Below are 14,428 nucleotides of genomic sequence, written 5' to 3'. Positions count from 1 at the left end.
AGGTACATTGCCACTGTGCCACTAGACCCCACTTTGGTTATCATGTCTGCTGGTCCTTCAGAGCCCAGCAATATTCTCATCATGAATGTGGATTTGCTGCTGTGTTTCAATTCTTTCAGTTATATAGATATTTTTAATTAATCCTTTCAGATGTGTTGTCTGGAGGAGATGGGACTTGAACCCAAGCCTTCTGGACCAGATGTAGGGACACTACCAGTGCAAGATAAGAACACCCTAAAGTCGCTTTTTATAGATATTTTTGAATCAACTGTTCAGAGATGCTGTAACACTCTGCAGTGGGACTTGAACCTGGGTTTCCAGGTCCAGAGGTAGCGACACTACCACTGCACCACATGCACTCGTCCAGCTCTGGCCTTCCATGAGACCTGATCATTCTCACCTGTGGCCAATAAACTTCCAATGTCTTGAATAGAAACACTATCCACCTCAGTATTTAAAAATATTAAAAAGACTCTGCTTCCACCACATCTCAAGGATGAGAGCTCAAGACACTCTCAACCATCTGTAAGACAAGAAAAATCTCCTTCTGTCTGAGATAAATGGGGAACAATCAGGAGAATTACACCCATTAAACTAGCTACAATGGGCCCAATAGAACCCTTTGGTGCAATAACACCTCTTTGGTGCTATGATAAATCAATGACCTATTATTCTGAATTCATAATTCCTATTTCTAGTTTCACCTTTCCACATCCTTTCCACGTCCACCATGTCAAGACTCATCAAGATCTTATATGTTTCAATCAAGTCAACCAGCCCTCATAAACTCCAGCAGATACAAGAGTAGGCTGTCCAAATATTCTACATATCAAGCCCTATCCATTCAAGGTAATCTAGAAAACCTTATCTGAACAGCCTCCTGTGCACTTATATCTTTCCTTAAATAAAGAGAACACTACTGTACATTGTACTCCAGATATTATATTACCAATATCCGCCCACTCAACCAGCAGTCTAATGGTGTTAATGTGACAAAATGGTCAGTCTCAGAAGGTTCTTTACCTGCCCTGTTGAAGTGATAATGACTTTTATTCATTGCACATGTCAAGTGATGGCTCCACTTTACATCTGACAGCTGAGCACTCCGATGAGTTAGACCATGCGCTTTTCTTAGCCCCACAATGAAAACCTCCTTGGTTCCCCTCCAATATGTTAATAACCTCTTCAAGGAACTTGGAACTTAGGAGGTCAATAATTGGAGGTGAGTGGGTTGCTGTCTCCCACACCTGCACCACCTATTCTGGATTTTCTCCCATTGAGGCAGTTAAAAAAGGAATTGATATGTCATAGTGGCTGGACTTTTAGGAACTCAAGAGGTTGCCACCTGACTTCGACAGGTACTTGGACTAACTGGGAGAATTGAGAGGGCTGACATGAGGCAAAATAATAAATCCACTCCTGTCCTCTTCCCATAGAGTGGAACAACATTTGAACTTGCCTCTAATATTTTAATGGAGATTTTGAACAAGCTAATTGTGATTTCTATACAAGTAAAGGGCAATTTCCAGAAGGTACTCAGTCAACCTCTTCCTGGCCCTAAAAACATCTTTATGAAAAGCTAACACAGCTGTTCGGATGTGCCGTTTGGCAGTGTTTTGTGTGGTTGAATATTCCTGTGGCACTACCTTGTGCACTCATTGATTTCCCAAAATTGCATTTGTGATCTAAAACTGACCTCTATATTACAGAAATGCTCTTAACTAAAACTATGGACATATTGGCTATCCATTTTTGAAATGAGCAGAAAATGGGGTGCAATGCTACTTTTGGCCTATTATTATTTAATTTCTGTCAGGTGCAAGTAGAGAAAAATGTCCTACTTCCCAATTTCCAACTTGAGATTCATCCCCCAATTATGTTTTATTCCCTCAGATACAGCCTGTGCTATCAAACTTTTCAAATAATGCCTCACATTTCTGAAATACTGGTAGGATTGGTCCGCATCAAAATTAGAACCCTATATTGGTGAACCTTTTTTCACAAATGATGAGGACGTTAGTTTGATATAGTACATTATGGAACTTTTTTTATCATGTGTGGGTGACATGACATGTTGCACATTTCAGAAAAATCTTATAAATTTGTAAGTGCCTCTCTTTTTCCTTTCAACACCATATTTCCTGATTGCAGCACTTTATTGGCATTTCCTGATGCTGGCCTAGGAACAAAAGTGTGGATCTGGGAATTTCTGACATAACTCTGTAACAGCCTAGCTATTTAAGATGGAATTGCAATTGGGTGTTGGCAAGGGATATTAGTACTCTATTGCGAGCCCATTTACTCAATCAGTTTATCGATATTACTTTAATAAGTTCCAGCTCACTATTTGGTACTGTTTGCCAAAGTAGAAATTTCTTATTTAAGAGTCTAAAACAATTTATGTCACTATGGCCTAAATGTAACCTTCCAAAATATGATTTCCTTAACTGGTTTAGATGCAAGTATGTAACATGGAATTTTATTGTAATAAAATAGGTATAATTAATTCACTCCTATACAGTTTCCATTCTTACTTTCTCTACATTGTAAGGGAAAGAGATGTATTCAATCAAAATGTAAACCCACTGACCAGTGACTTATAAAGTTAGGGGTGAAGCCACCTCTAGAATCCTCAGGTAATATGCTAGCCTCGGAATCCTCAAGTAATTTGGGATGGGCTGGCATATGTTTCAGTTTCTAACAGTGTCCTCTCTATGCAATGTCACCATCTGACCTCCACTACCTGGTCCCAGAGTGGGATGTTTCACCAACAAGCACTCTCAGATAGAGGACCAGCAACTCCCAGCAATTCCATTGGGAATAGTGGGATTGTTGTAGACCCCAAATCAGAAGTGTTTCTGTAAACCAGAGTATAGGTAAGAAGATGGGGTCACTGGAATTAATCAGGCTGGCCCTGTACCAAGAGTTTTGGAAGCTGGCGTTGACAGTGCGTGTGGGTGATGACCCGGGGGGTAAGCGTCTCCAGGCAGAGGCATGCTGCAGCTGAGGTGAATACCACATGGTGCAAAAGGTGCTAAAACAAGCTTGAACCCTCCCTTGCCATGCCCACAGGCAGGACACCAGGTTATATCTGTAGGCCTCACCACATGGAGCTAGTTTCCCTGCCACTGCCAAAATATTAGCTATAGTGGAGGAAAGGGTCAGTTAAGGGCCTCAATTCATCTAAGGGCTGATGGGCACTCTGCCATTGGTAACAAAGCAGTGGAGGAGCGATGACAGTGGGCATGTCATCCATTGTCAATCTTCTCCATTTAACGACCCACTTTCCTGCCAGTTAGAGAGAGCAGAAAATTCCTTCTATATTGCCAAAACCCATATTCTCCAAAGGTTTTAGATCCTTTCCCACAAATATGACAAAAAACCCCAAAGAATAGCATTTTATATTGATCTGTTATCTTGCATTATGAAAATCTCCTCATCTTCATAATGAAGTTCTTAGTTTTAGTATTAGTTATTTTATAAGGTTCTTGATTCATCACTTTTTCAAGTTATACTTTATAGTATGTTGTGGGAAATTCTGTTAACCATTTACCTCATTACCATTACCAGATAAGTGGCCAGCTCCAAAGGATTATCTTGATGAGGATGAAGTTTAGGTTGAGTTGAATTCTTTGTCTTGTAATTATATTTGATCATTCAACTCCCATTTTCCCTAAGATGCAAAGTTGCATAATTGATGCAGTCACTTCCAACTTAATTCTGATGTTTGTAAAATTACACTATTTAACAATTGCTCCTCATGTACAAATGATCCCAGAAGAAATAGAAAATAAGTGCTGGCAATGTACAGAAAATCCTCTGTCTGGTGAGAACATCAGAACTTTGGCCAACTCTATGGGAATGATCACTCCCCTGGGTGAGGTTATGGTGGATTGGTACTGTGGTTTGCCTCATATGACTGAGTGTAAACTGCTTATGATGTTAGTATTAAACTGGATGCTTTATTTTGCCTTTATCTCTGGAAAAAATGTAAACATTTGGTGCAGTATATGTTTTGCCTAATCTAATTGCTTTTCAGAGATTTCACTTTGTCAAGTGTGAACACAATCCATGGTAATGAAATTTTCAGTGAAATAAATGTGTTCATCATGTTAAGTAGCCTTAAAAACCTGATTAAGAATTACTGTCCTAATATTGCTGCCCTTGATTTGTCTCATTTATTTGGCTTAAAGTTCTGAAGAAAATTGTGACAGTGCAGGAGCATTTACAAACTTTACAAAGCAGCAGAGTTGTACTGGAGTAGCAGCAAGTGATGTACTCTGGAAGTGCTATTATATCTGTGTCTCTGTAAATCTTAATCAGTTTGTACTTCGAGATAAAAAAGAGCTGAGAAAGATGTGGATCACATTACTAAATGGAGATTCATCCCCATTGTATTCCCTCAGTTCTTCTGCACTGTATGATGCAATATGTGCCATCTGAACAGCACCTTGTTTTCCACTTCGGCATTTTACAGCCTTCAAGTTTCAAGATTGACAACCATAGTACTCCCTTTGCCTTTTGCTCTGGGCACCCTCATCACCTTTTCCACCTGTTTCTTCTTCCCTTTTGTCAACAGCATCATAATCATCATTTTCCTGACTCATTCACTTCTGAAAAGTGAGTCATATTGGACTCAAAATGTTAATTTTGCCTCTCTCTCCATAGATGCTGCCAGACCTGCTGAGATTGTTCAGCAATTTCTGTTTCACTGTTCATGCAAGTTTTCACCTGTACTAAAGGCAAAGCAAACCTGAAGTACTGTGAGCCTGTAAGTTGTGAATGAGGTAGCAATTCACAAAAAGGCAGGGCAGAGATGTTGTGAGCTTCAAAAGGTGCAAATGGTGAATGCTAAGAGAACAAGCAAGGAGCCCTGAGACTGACCCCGTCCCAATGTGTGAGATAGGTGCCTGTCCCTGTTGCAAAGTGTTTTGACCATAGCACCATAATGTAAGGTGTTCGAATGTAAAGTGGCCTTCCTGCCACCTAGCCATTCATATTTGAGCTTTCAGTTTCATGATGGAAGTGGAGTGTCACTGGAAGTGTCGGGTAACCCGCCAATTCTTGGGCCTATTGATAGCCTTAAATGGCTTAAATAACTGCCCTCTTGACCATACCCCAACGCCTCCCTGAAACCCCATCCCTGGACTTACCCGGGAGCCTCAGCATGATGGGACAGCCTGTCGTATCAGCAACGGCTTCTGCTCGTGGCTGCAGAGCAACTGTCCACTGATTGGCTGGCATCTCTCCCAGCTGGGAAAACCTGCTCAGAAAGTCATGCATTGTGATTGTAACATTGTTAACCAGGTGGACCTCATAGAATGTGAGTTCCCTGAGTGGGGCTGTTAATCTGGTGCAATCAGGAAGCTCTAGCTGACAGATAAAAACAGGAGTATCAGACACCCTGTTCACTTTGATAGCTCCTCTGAGGGAGCTGGATCAGTGTCAAGGACTCTCCACATGTAAATAAAGGGTGACTTGGCAATAGGATACTGGTCTCTGTGGAGTCATTCTAGGGTGGAACTGTCACTTTAAAGGTGCTCCCGGCATTAAACTTCTGTGGAGCAGTCATTGGGATTGTGAGTAAGGACTCCTGACATTGCAGATGGGAGAGTTGTGGACAGGCTGGTCAAGAATCACAACACCCCATAATATCTAGCTTCGTGGACCATTTGGTCAGGGCAGTGTGCATTTTTTATGTTAAACACACTATTAAACCCTTAGTGCTGTGGTAAACATCAAAATACTCTCTTGTAAGCACAGAATAGTAACACTTTTTAGGCTTTTTTAAAAAAGAATGATTACGATGGAAGTTTACAGCAGTGAACTTTCCAAACAAATAAAGAATCTGTGAAATATGTTTTCCTTTGGCCTACTACATATAGACCGCATGAGTTAAAATTAAACATTATATAAAGTTTTCTTTCTTATTTTAAAACATGAATCATGGAGTCTTATTATTTTTCTGTACTGGGAGTGCATTGGTGTCTCTGGCAAGCTGCCAAATTGCTTAAGAGAGTATTTTCCCTGTCAGGACTGGTCTACTGACCTTGTTTTGTTTTCTGTTTGCATTGCACTGGATCTGATTAGAGGGTTTTTTAAAATTCCAATTAATTCAGTTTGGCAATTGTAAAGCGTTTCCAAAATAGCTATTGCACCTCTTAATTGAACACAGCTTTATTGTAGCTGTGGGAGTGTATCAAAGGCGTCGTGGGTAGGGTCCAGTTAACTTGTCGTTTCAGTCAGAAACATCAACACGTTCAGAGTGTTTGCCTGTCAGTGACCCCCTTAACGTCTTGAAAAAGTAGTGTGATTCCCACCTTTCCCATGTTAGCATATACAAGTCTGAACAGCATTGTGTGCTTGGTTATAAGCTTGCCCTGTGCTGGGTGGTCTGGGGACTTATCCTACTTCCCATCTCATTTGCCTGCAAACGCCTTCACCTTGTCAGGGCCAATAATTATCCAGTTGGTGATGCTCAGAGCTGCCATTCCTAAGATTGGATTAGATTGAAGAGGCTGAGGTTTGGTTCCTCTGTGCATTTTCTCAGTCAGTTAGTGTATACACCAGGGGTTTTGGAGGCCTACAGCAGAGCTACACTAACTTTCTCTACCCTCCCTTATTATGGAGCTTAATAACAGCAGGCAGTGTATTAATATGTAAGAGATCAAGAGATTATTGATTAGAATCACTTGCCTAATATCCCCTGTCTGTCATGTAGTTCAGCAGCCTTTCATGATTTTTTGTGTCAGTCTATTTAAATATTCATGACCGAGTTTCTTTGTACCTCTACAGCTGAATTTCTAATTAATCTGTCAAAGAAATACAATATGCCCCAAAGCTTTATTATTATATGGGTCAGCTGCAACAAAAGATGACCAGATAGCCCTAGGGATAATTAATGATAACAATTCAGTGTTTACCTAGGTTCATACCTGGGGTTTAAGTGTGTGCTAAATGAGACTCAGACCACTCCAGTCAGCCTTTGAAGCACCATCGTATGCCAGACTAAATAATAATGATGGGGAGGAGAGAGCAAGGAGAACTGCTACTGCCTAACAACATAATCAGCAATTATGGCTGTGAAATGGGGAGAAGGGTAGATTTTATCTCATTATAAAGGACCAAGTATAAAGTTTTTATCTGACACAAGCCCTTTTCTTTTGAATTCAAATGATTTTTTTCCCTCCAAAGGTGAGTGATCGGGTTCATGAATTTAATTCCAGTGCAAAAAGCTGCTCTAATTAGCAGAATACATTGGCTAAAATATGAATGACATTTGCTCCAGCTTGCAGTGACCCATTAATGCAGGATGTCATAGTTTAACTTCAACTGTATCGTTGTATTCGTGTCAATTAATTTCTGTCGTCACTATTCCTTTCATTGCAATAAGTCATCCTGTTTAACAGTTCTGTAATTTACTTTAATGCTGTGTTGATTTTAAGCTGTTTATGTTGGGTTCTTATTCAAAATTAAAGCTTGTCTCAGAAAGCCTTAAAGTTGCAGTATCCCCTCCTAAGATCTTTATGAAGCACGTTCACTTTGTAAACAGCACTATTTTAAACACGCTTCTATTTTCTACTCAAATATGTCTGTTTACGTTAAAACTTTTCAACTGTCCATTGAGCCCTTCATCAGGAAAAGCGATATTGCTAAAGTTAACTGCAGGAGAAAGTGTAATTAGGTCAGCCCCATTACTTTCATTCCAAGTCAAGAATAGCAGTGACTTTAGTTTAGAAACTGAAACTCACTTTCAGTTGATCTGTCTTTCCTTCATAAAATGCAGAACCAAGTAAATATTAACTTAAGCATTCGAACTGCTCAAAGAAGAGACCTCCACTCGAAGGTGAAAGGTTTAATCTTACTTCAAGATTATTATAGAGGTAACCCAGGCCATAATTATAACTGGGAAAGGACAGACATTATTAGGTATATTTCAGAACAAAGCTGGTGACATCCTTTTTCTACCCCAGGTTATAATTTTTCACAATCACGTTGAAAAGGTTTTGCTTCCAATTAAGTACAGAAAACCAAACAGAATTTCTGTTCTAATAATATGATTATATGGGCTTCATTAAGCTTGACATAATTTTAAATTAGAAAAAATATACCTGCAAGTATTCCTTTTTAGTTAAGAGTGTGATACAGATAAATGTGTTAAAGCAGAAAAGCACTTCAAAGTCAATACAATAAAGGTACTTGCTGTCAAATATGGTTTTGTTAAAAGGGAGGGATATGTGTTTAAATTAATGCAATCAATTCCCCTACATATTTGATAACTTTAGAGTTTCTATTAAGTGAATAGAAATGGAAAAATCATTTTTGTCTTGAACGATTTTACTCATTTGTAGTAGCTCCAAGCTTGCAATGATGAATTCTTCTCACTAAATAGTATGCCCACATTATATCCATTTACAATGTTTACATTCCATATTGTGTGCTGTAAAATTTGAATACCATCCTACTCAGATGTAGCTTTTCAAAAAAAAGGGTAGAATGGCAAATCCAAGTCTGGATTTTTTAAATTTAAATGTCTATTTTGTTTTCTTTTAAATGTATTTGAGAAACTTACATCAAACACAAGACATAAGCATGCCATTATAATCTAGTGATGCATAATTTCTATGAGTGAATTATGTTTTATGATTAACAAAAGTTAACTAAAGTTTGTGTCATTCAAGAGAATAAAAGTTTTGTTTGAAAAAAGTTAAGCACATGTTTTGATATGATCTCAAAGCTGAAGAAGCATAATACAAAGGTGAATGAATACAATACATAAGCAATTAACTTGGCTTGCTTATTGCTATTAATATTGACCACATAATCTATAAGAATCTAATCTTTTTGAAATTGATATAAAAGCATAAAACAGATGGCACACAGACCTCTAGATATATATCATATCAATATCTTTTGAACTAACTACAATATTGATGCATTATTCATATGGCCATTATATGCAATTTAAAGTTGCATTGTGAATTTTCCAATTAAAAAAATTAAATTATGATTCAGATCCATACTTCACATTTACAATTTTAATTTTTTACTATTTGAAGTATAGAAATATTAAATTGCCGAGTGGCAAAAGGATAAAGCAATTTATAGCCCTCTATTCGCTATGTAAAGGTTCACAGTCAAAACCATCCTGCTGAAAAATATCTCTCTGTTCCACAGCAACCTTCGATGCTTACAAAACATTAAGGACAGCTTCTTTTCTGGTTTTCTTGCTATTGTTAAAAATCTTCAAGGTTCTATTGTTCAAGTTCACAGGAATTGTTGCCTTTGTTTTGGTTGTAAAAATGGTTACATCATGTAATTTTGTCTCAGTGCATTGGGAAGTGAGATATCCATAATACTTTACATTTATAGGCTGCTTTGGAGGCTTCTACTGCTGTTTTGATACTAGTATTCTCAAGGCTCCCTCCCACGCTCTAGAACTGTAAGGCATCATTACTTTCTGCTGAGAATAAAATATGAGCATGCTAATGTTCCACAATCAAATGCTTATTAAGAATATATTCAAAAGTCAATACAGTGAAAGGGAACCCCATGCCCACCTACACATAAATATTGGATTCTTCCAACAGGTCATCAGCATTATGAATCAAAATGTTTGTTTTCTATGTTTCGCAAATTGTACTTCTAAAGCGTAGACTATCCACATCACTGTAGATTTTACAAATGTATTGTCACAGAAATAAACATCATATTGCTTGAGCATGCTATAATAATTTAAAAGATGCTAAGTATCTTTTATAGAACTTTTTTGTTTCAGTGTCAAAGACCGATGCAAGGAAAGCATTTAAATACACTCAAATCACTTGGATTCATCTTAATTTTATCTCTACTATTTATTGTTAGGAACATTTCTTTGAGGCCTGTGCATTGACGTACTGAGTTTGGGATATTTTGCAGGTTACAGGGTCATTTCCTATGCTTCAACAAATATGCAGCAGCTTTGGAAAAGATGGTCGAGGATCATGCTCAAATGTCACATTAAAAACAGTCCAAATGTACTGTTCACAGTATTATGGAGCAGATTTATTGCAGGGCACTCCCTTCATTTAATTTCATATCAAATGTGTTTGCTCTGTTAAGAGTGGGTCCCATTGAGTTTCCCCCCATAGATTCCTACACGCACAAATTCTAAATATAACTAACAGACAAGAAAAATCTAATTGGATGTTACGATTATTTAAAATGGTGCATATTGCTATCCCTAACAAGATCTTCAGAGATTTAGAAATGTTACTTCCACATTTCAATGCTATTGCATTGCTCTCCCCTGAGTCCAGCTCTGTAGACTCTGGATTAAGGGTGATGTGAGATACCTTGTCATAAGTATTATTAGTGGTCAGCTCAACTAAGGTATATGATAACTGACCACTTTGTCCTACTTCTTTTGTTAGTTTGAATGCAGTTGAACTCTTTTCAATTTATGTATCCCTTTCTTTCAATCTCTTACCCTTAATGCCTTTAATATTGAAATTACTCCCTAACTCTTTACATCTTACAACAGAACATTAGTAAAAAAGTGAGCATATTCCTTTCATTTGTAGACAATATCTCCTGCATATGGAAGTATGCAATTTCTAGTAAATGTAAATGAGCCATATCATGACTTAACGTCTTTAATTTCTAGCTGGAGCAACTATTAGCGCACTCTGAATTGTTCAGTAAGTATTGCCCAACTAAATAGACAATCACACCTAACATGATTCCTGATGAAGGGCTTTTGCCTGAAACATCGATTTTCTTACTCCTTGGATGCTGCCTGACCTGCTGTGCTTTTCCAGCACCACACTCTCAACTCTAATCTCCAGCATCTGCAGTCTTCACTTTCGCCTAATCACATCCAACAGGCAGTGGTTTGTTTTGGACTTTGCAAGTGTAGGCTGGTTTTGTACAGTCTGTACTTCTTTCTGAATTACTCAGGATTTTGGGGAACTTAGTCTACCTTGTGGTCTTTTCTCTGATCACACCTTATCCAGTCAGAATCAATTTTCTAAACACTCGGCTCTCTTTATTCCTGTAGTGTGAATTGTTGTGATCATTTGAAATTTGGAATTTTTACATTTGCCCTGATGAACATTAGACTAAAAGCTTAGGAAATATGTTTATCTTTTCAACATTATTCAATTAATAGAGATGTATTTAATTTCTGGAACACTGGATCATCCTTTTCTGATTGGATATCTCACATTCTTACTTCATTTATGAAAATTATTTTCATAGGCAAACTTCTAATGGACTTCTTTGCAAGGATTTTAATGGACAAGTGAAAGTACAAAAGATAATAATGACATAAACAACAAATTGTGCTGACATAGTAGTTAAAAGTAGTTAAGATTAGCCTTTATGCTCACAACTATATTCTATTGTTTCTGCAATCAGTTATGGACTAGACCAAACACACTCAAACTATATTAAGACAATAATCTAGACCCAACTTTTTCTTGTTTTAAAGGTAAGTCTAACATGTTCTGTTCTGGATGCAATTTTATTGGTCAAACTACCAGCCTTGAAGCAAAACACACTTTATTCACATAGTATAATTAAAATACAGACACAACAAAAATAAAAGAATCGTCTTAATTGTAACACTATCAAAATGCTTAACAAAATAATATATGTATATATATATTAACTACCACTAAATAACTGTTCCAACGTGCTGTAAATACACACTTGGCAAAGGCAAATTCAGTAAAATAGTTTATCTCATATGCAATTCCAGCAGCTGGAAGGGAATCCCAGCTTTTAGCCGTAACAGAGAGCTTCCACATCCATTTTCAAGATCCCAGCAGCTAATGATGGCTAAAACTAAACAAAAATCTTGGTTCTATTAGAGCTTGACTTTACCCATTTAGGCAGCTTCTATTGTTGCAAACTTTAAAAAAAAAACCAAAGACCTCACAAGCTATTTACTATATTGGCTTTGAAACAAACAGCTTGCCATTTCTGTCTCAACCTTTCTTCCTAAAAAAAGGACATAATACATCACTTGAAGCCATACTATCATCACATATCACCCCTTTTAAAACCAATGAATTATCAATATACAAAGATGGCTTCATTTTTAAAAACCTTTAGTCTTACACTATTGTACATTACATTGCATATACATTACATTGATTCTAAACATGCAAACATTCATGATCACAGTCCATTTCAGTTTATTTTCTTCACATCACTGAAGGCTCTGTCTTTTTTCATCTCAGTCGCAACAATGCATCAGCAATTATGTTCTTTTGTCATGCCACGTGTATAATTTTTAAACTGAATGCCTGCAATAATAAGCTCTGTCTAAATAGTCTGGTATTTTTGTCCTTAATTTTTTCCAAAACGTATGGTTTATGATTATTATATACAATTGTCTCAGACACATTACTGGCAATATAAAGATTGAAATTGCAATGCCAGCACCAAACTCAAGGTTTGCTTCTCAATCGTTGAATATTTCCATTGATAATAATTCATTTTTTCAGAAAAAATTCCAGTAAGTCTTTCTATCTTCTTGTCATCTTCTTACAAGAGTACAGCAATGACACTCACATCACTTGCATCGATAGCCACCTTGAAGTGCTTTGCGTAATTAGGAGTGGCTAACGCTGAAGTATGGTTAACACAACTTTCAGGCTGTCAAATGCCTTCTGACATTCCTCCGTTCACAGAAATGTTCTGCACTTCTTCAACAAAACAGCCAGAGGTGCAACTACCACTGCTAAAATTCCAATAAAAAATGCTCAATCTTAGAAATCATAGTACTTCCCTCATCGTTGATGGTTTGGGAAACTCCCCAATAACCTAGTTTTCACATTTTTCCATGTCCAATGACATGGTCCAGGAATGTGACTTTGGCTTTTGCAAACTCGCTCTTAGCTAGGTTTATCACCAAGCCCATCTTCCAAAGTAAATCAAACAATTCCAATAGATGCTCCAAATGTTCCTCCCATGCATGTCTAAAAATCACCAGGTTGTCAATGTACACCAATCAATTGGGTAACCCAGAAATGACTTTACTGGTTAGTCTTTCAAATATAGGTGACTTACTTTTCATGCCTAATGGCATGACTTTAGACTGGTATAGTCCATTCGGTGTGACAAAAGCCAAACTTTCCTCCACTCTTTCAGATAACAGACCCTGCCAGTATCTTCTGAATATGTCCAACTTTGCGATATAAGTTACTTGTCCCACCTTCTCATTACAGTTTTCCAAACATGGAGTAGGATATGAATCAGATTTGGTAGCTTCATTGACTTTGTGATAGTTCACACATATTTGTTGGGTACCATTTGGTTTTGGCACCATTATTATGGATCAGCTCCATTCACTGCAACTCATTTTGATTATATTGTCATTGAACATGCTTTCAATCTCTTTTTGAACTTGTACCAACTTTAAATGATTATGTCTGTAAGGATGTATTTCCTATATTTACATCATACATAATTAGATTAGCATTTCCCAGCTTATACCCACATATCTCCCGGGTGATTGTAACCCACATTTCAGGTGATTTTGATTTTCTTCTAGAACATAATCATTTATGCCAAATCTTGAGAATTTCGTCATTGTCCAATTTATTTAAGCAATGCACAATTCAGAATTTTCTGAACTTGATTCTTCACTCTGTGATGTTAGCAATGACACATCCTCCTTTTGCTTTCCTTCCTATCAAAATACATTTTGAGCATATTGATATGACACATTCTGTGAGATTTCCTTCTATCTGGCATTCTTATCAAATAATTCACCTCAGCCTATTTCCTTTCATTTTGATAAGGCACACGAAACTTTGTTTTAAAAATTGAGCTTCATTATCTTAATCTTCATTAACAAAGCTAAAACTTTTTTGATTTATTGTCTGCTTCCTGTTTCATCATATGCTGTGCTACTTTTAAATGCTGTCTAGCCAACTGACTCGCTCTATTTAATCTTTCCCTAAAATATGACACATAATTCAAATATGTGGTGTCTGAACTCTGACTCACAAATATTTATTTAATTAATTTCAGTGGTCCTCTCACCTCATGCCCCAAAACTAATTTAAATGGAATGAATTTAATTGATTCATTAGGTGCATCCCAAATTGCAAAAAGTACAAATAGAATTCCTTTATCTCAATCTAGATAATAAGCCCACAATATGATCTTTAAAGTTTGATGCCACTGTTCTTATGCTCCCTATGATTCTGGATAGTACACAGAGGATTTGAATTGTTTTATTCCTAATCTATCCATAATTTCCTTTAATAACGTTGATGTAAAATCTGATGCTTGATCTGATTGTATCTCTGTGGGTAATCCGTAACTAATAAAATTGAGTAACTCTTCTACAAGCTTTTTAGCCATGATGTAATCGAATGGCTTGTGGAAGTCCAGTAGACACATTTATTATGGATTAGTGGTGCTAGAAAAGCAC

The sequence above is a fragment of the Chiloscyllium punctatum genome, chromosome 38 (assembly GCF_047496795.1).
Source record: "Chiloscyllium punctatum isolate Juve2018m chromosome 38, sChiPun1.3, whole genome shotgun sequence".
Lineage (NCBI taxonomy): Eukaryota > Metazoa > Chordata > Chondrichthyes > Orectolobiformes > Hemiscylliidae > Chiloscyllium > Chiloscyllium punctatum.
Note: the sequence above shows the minus strand (reverse complement) of the source record.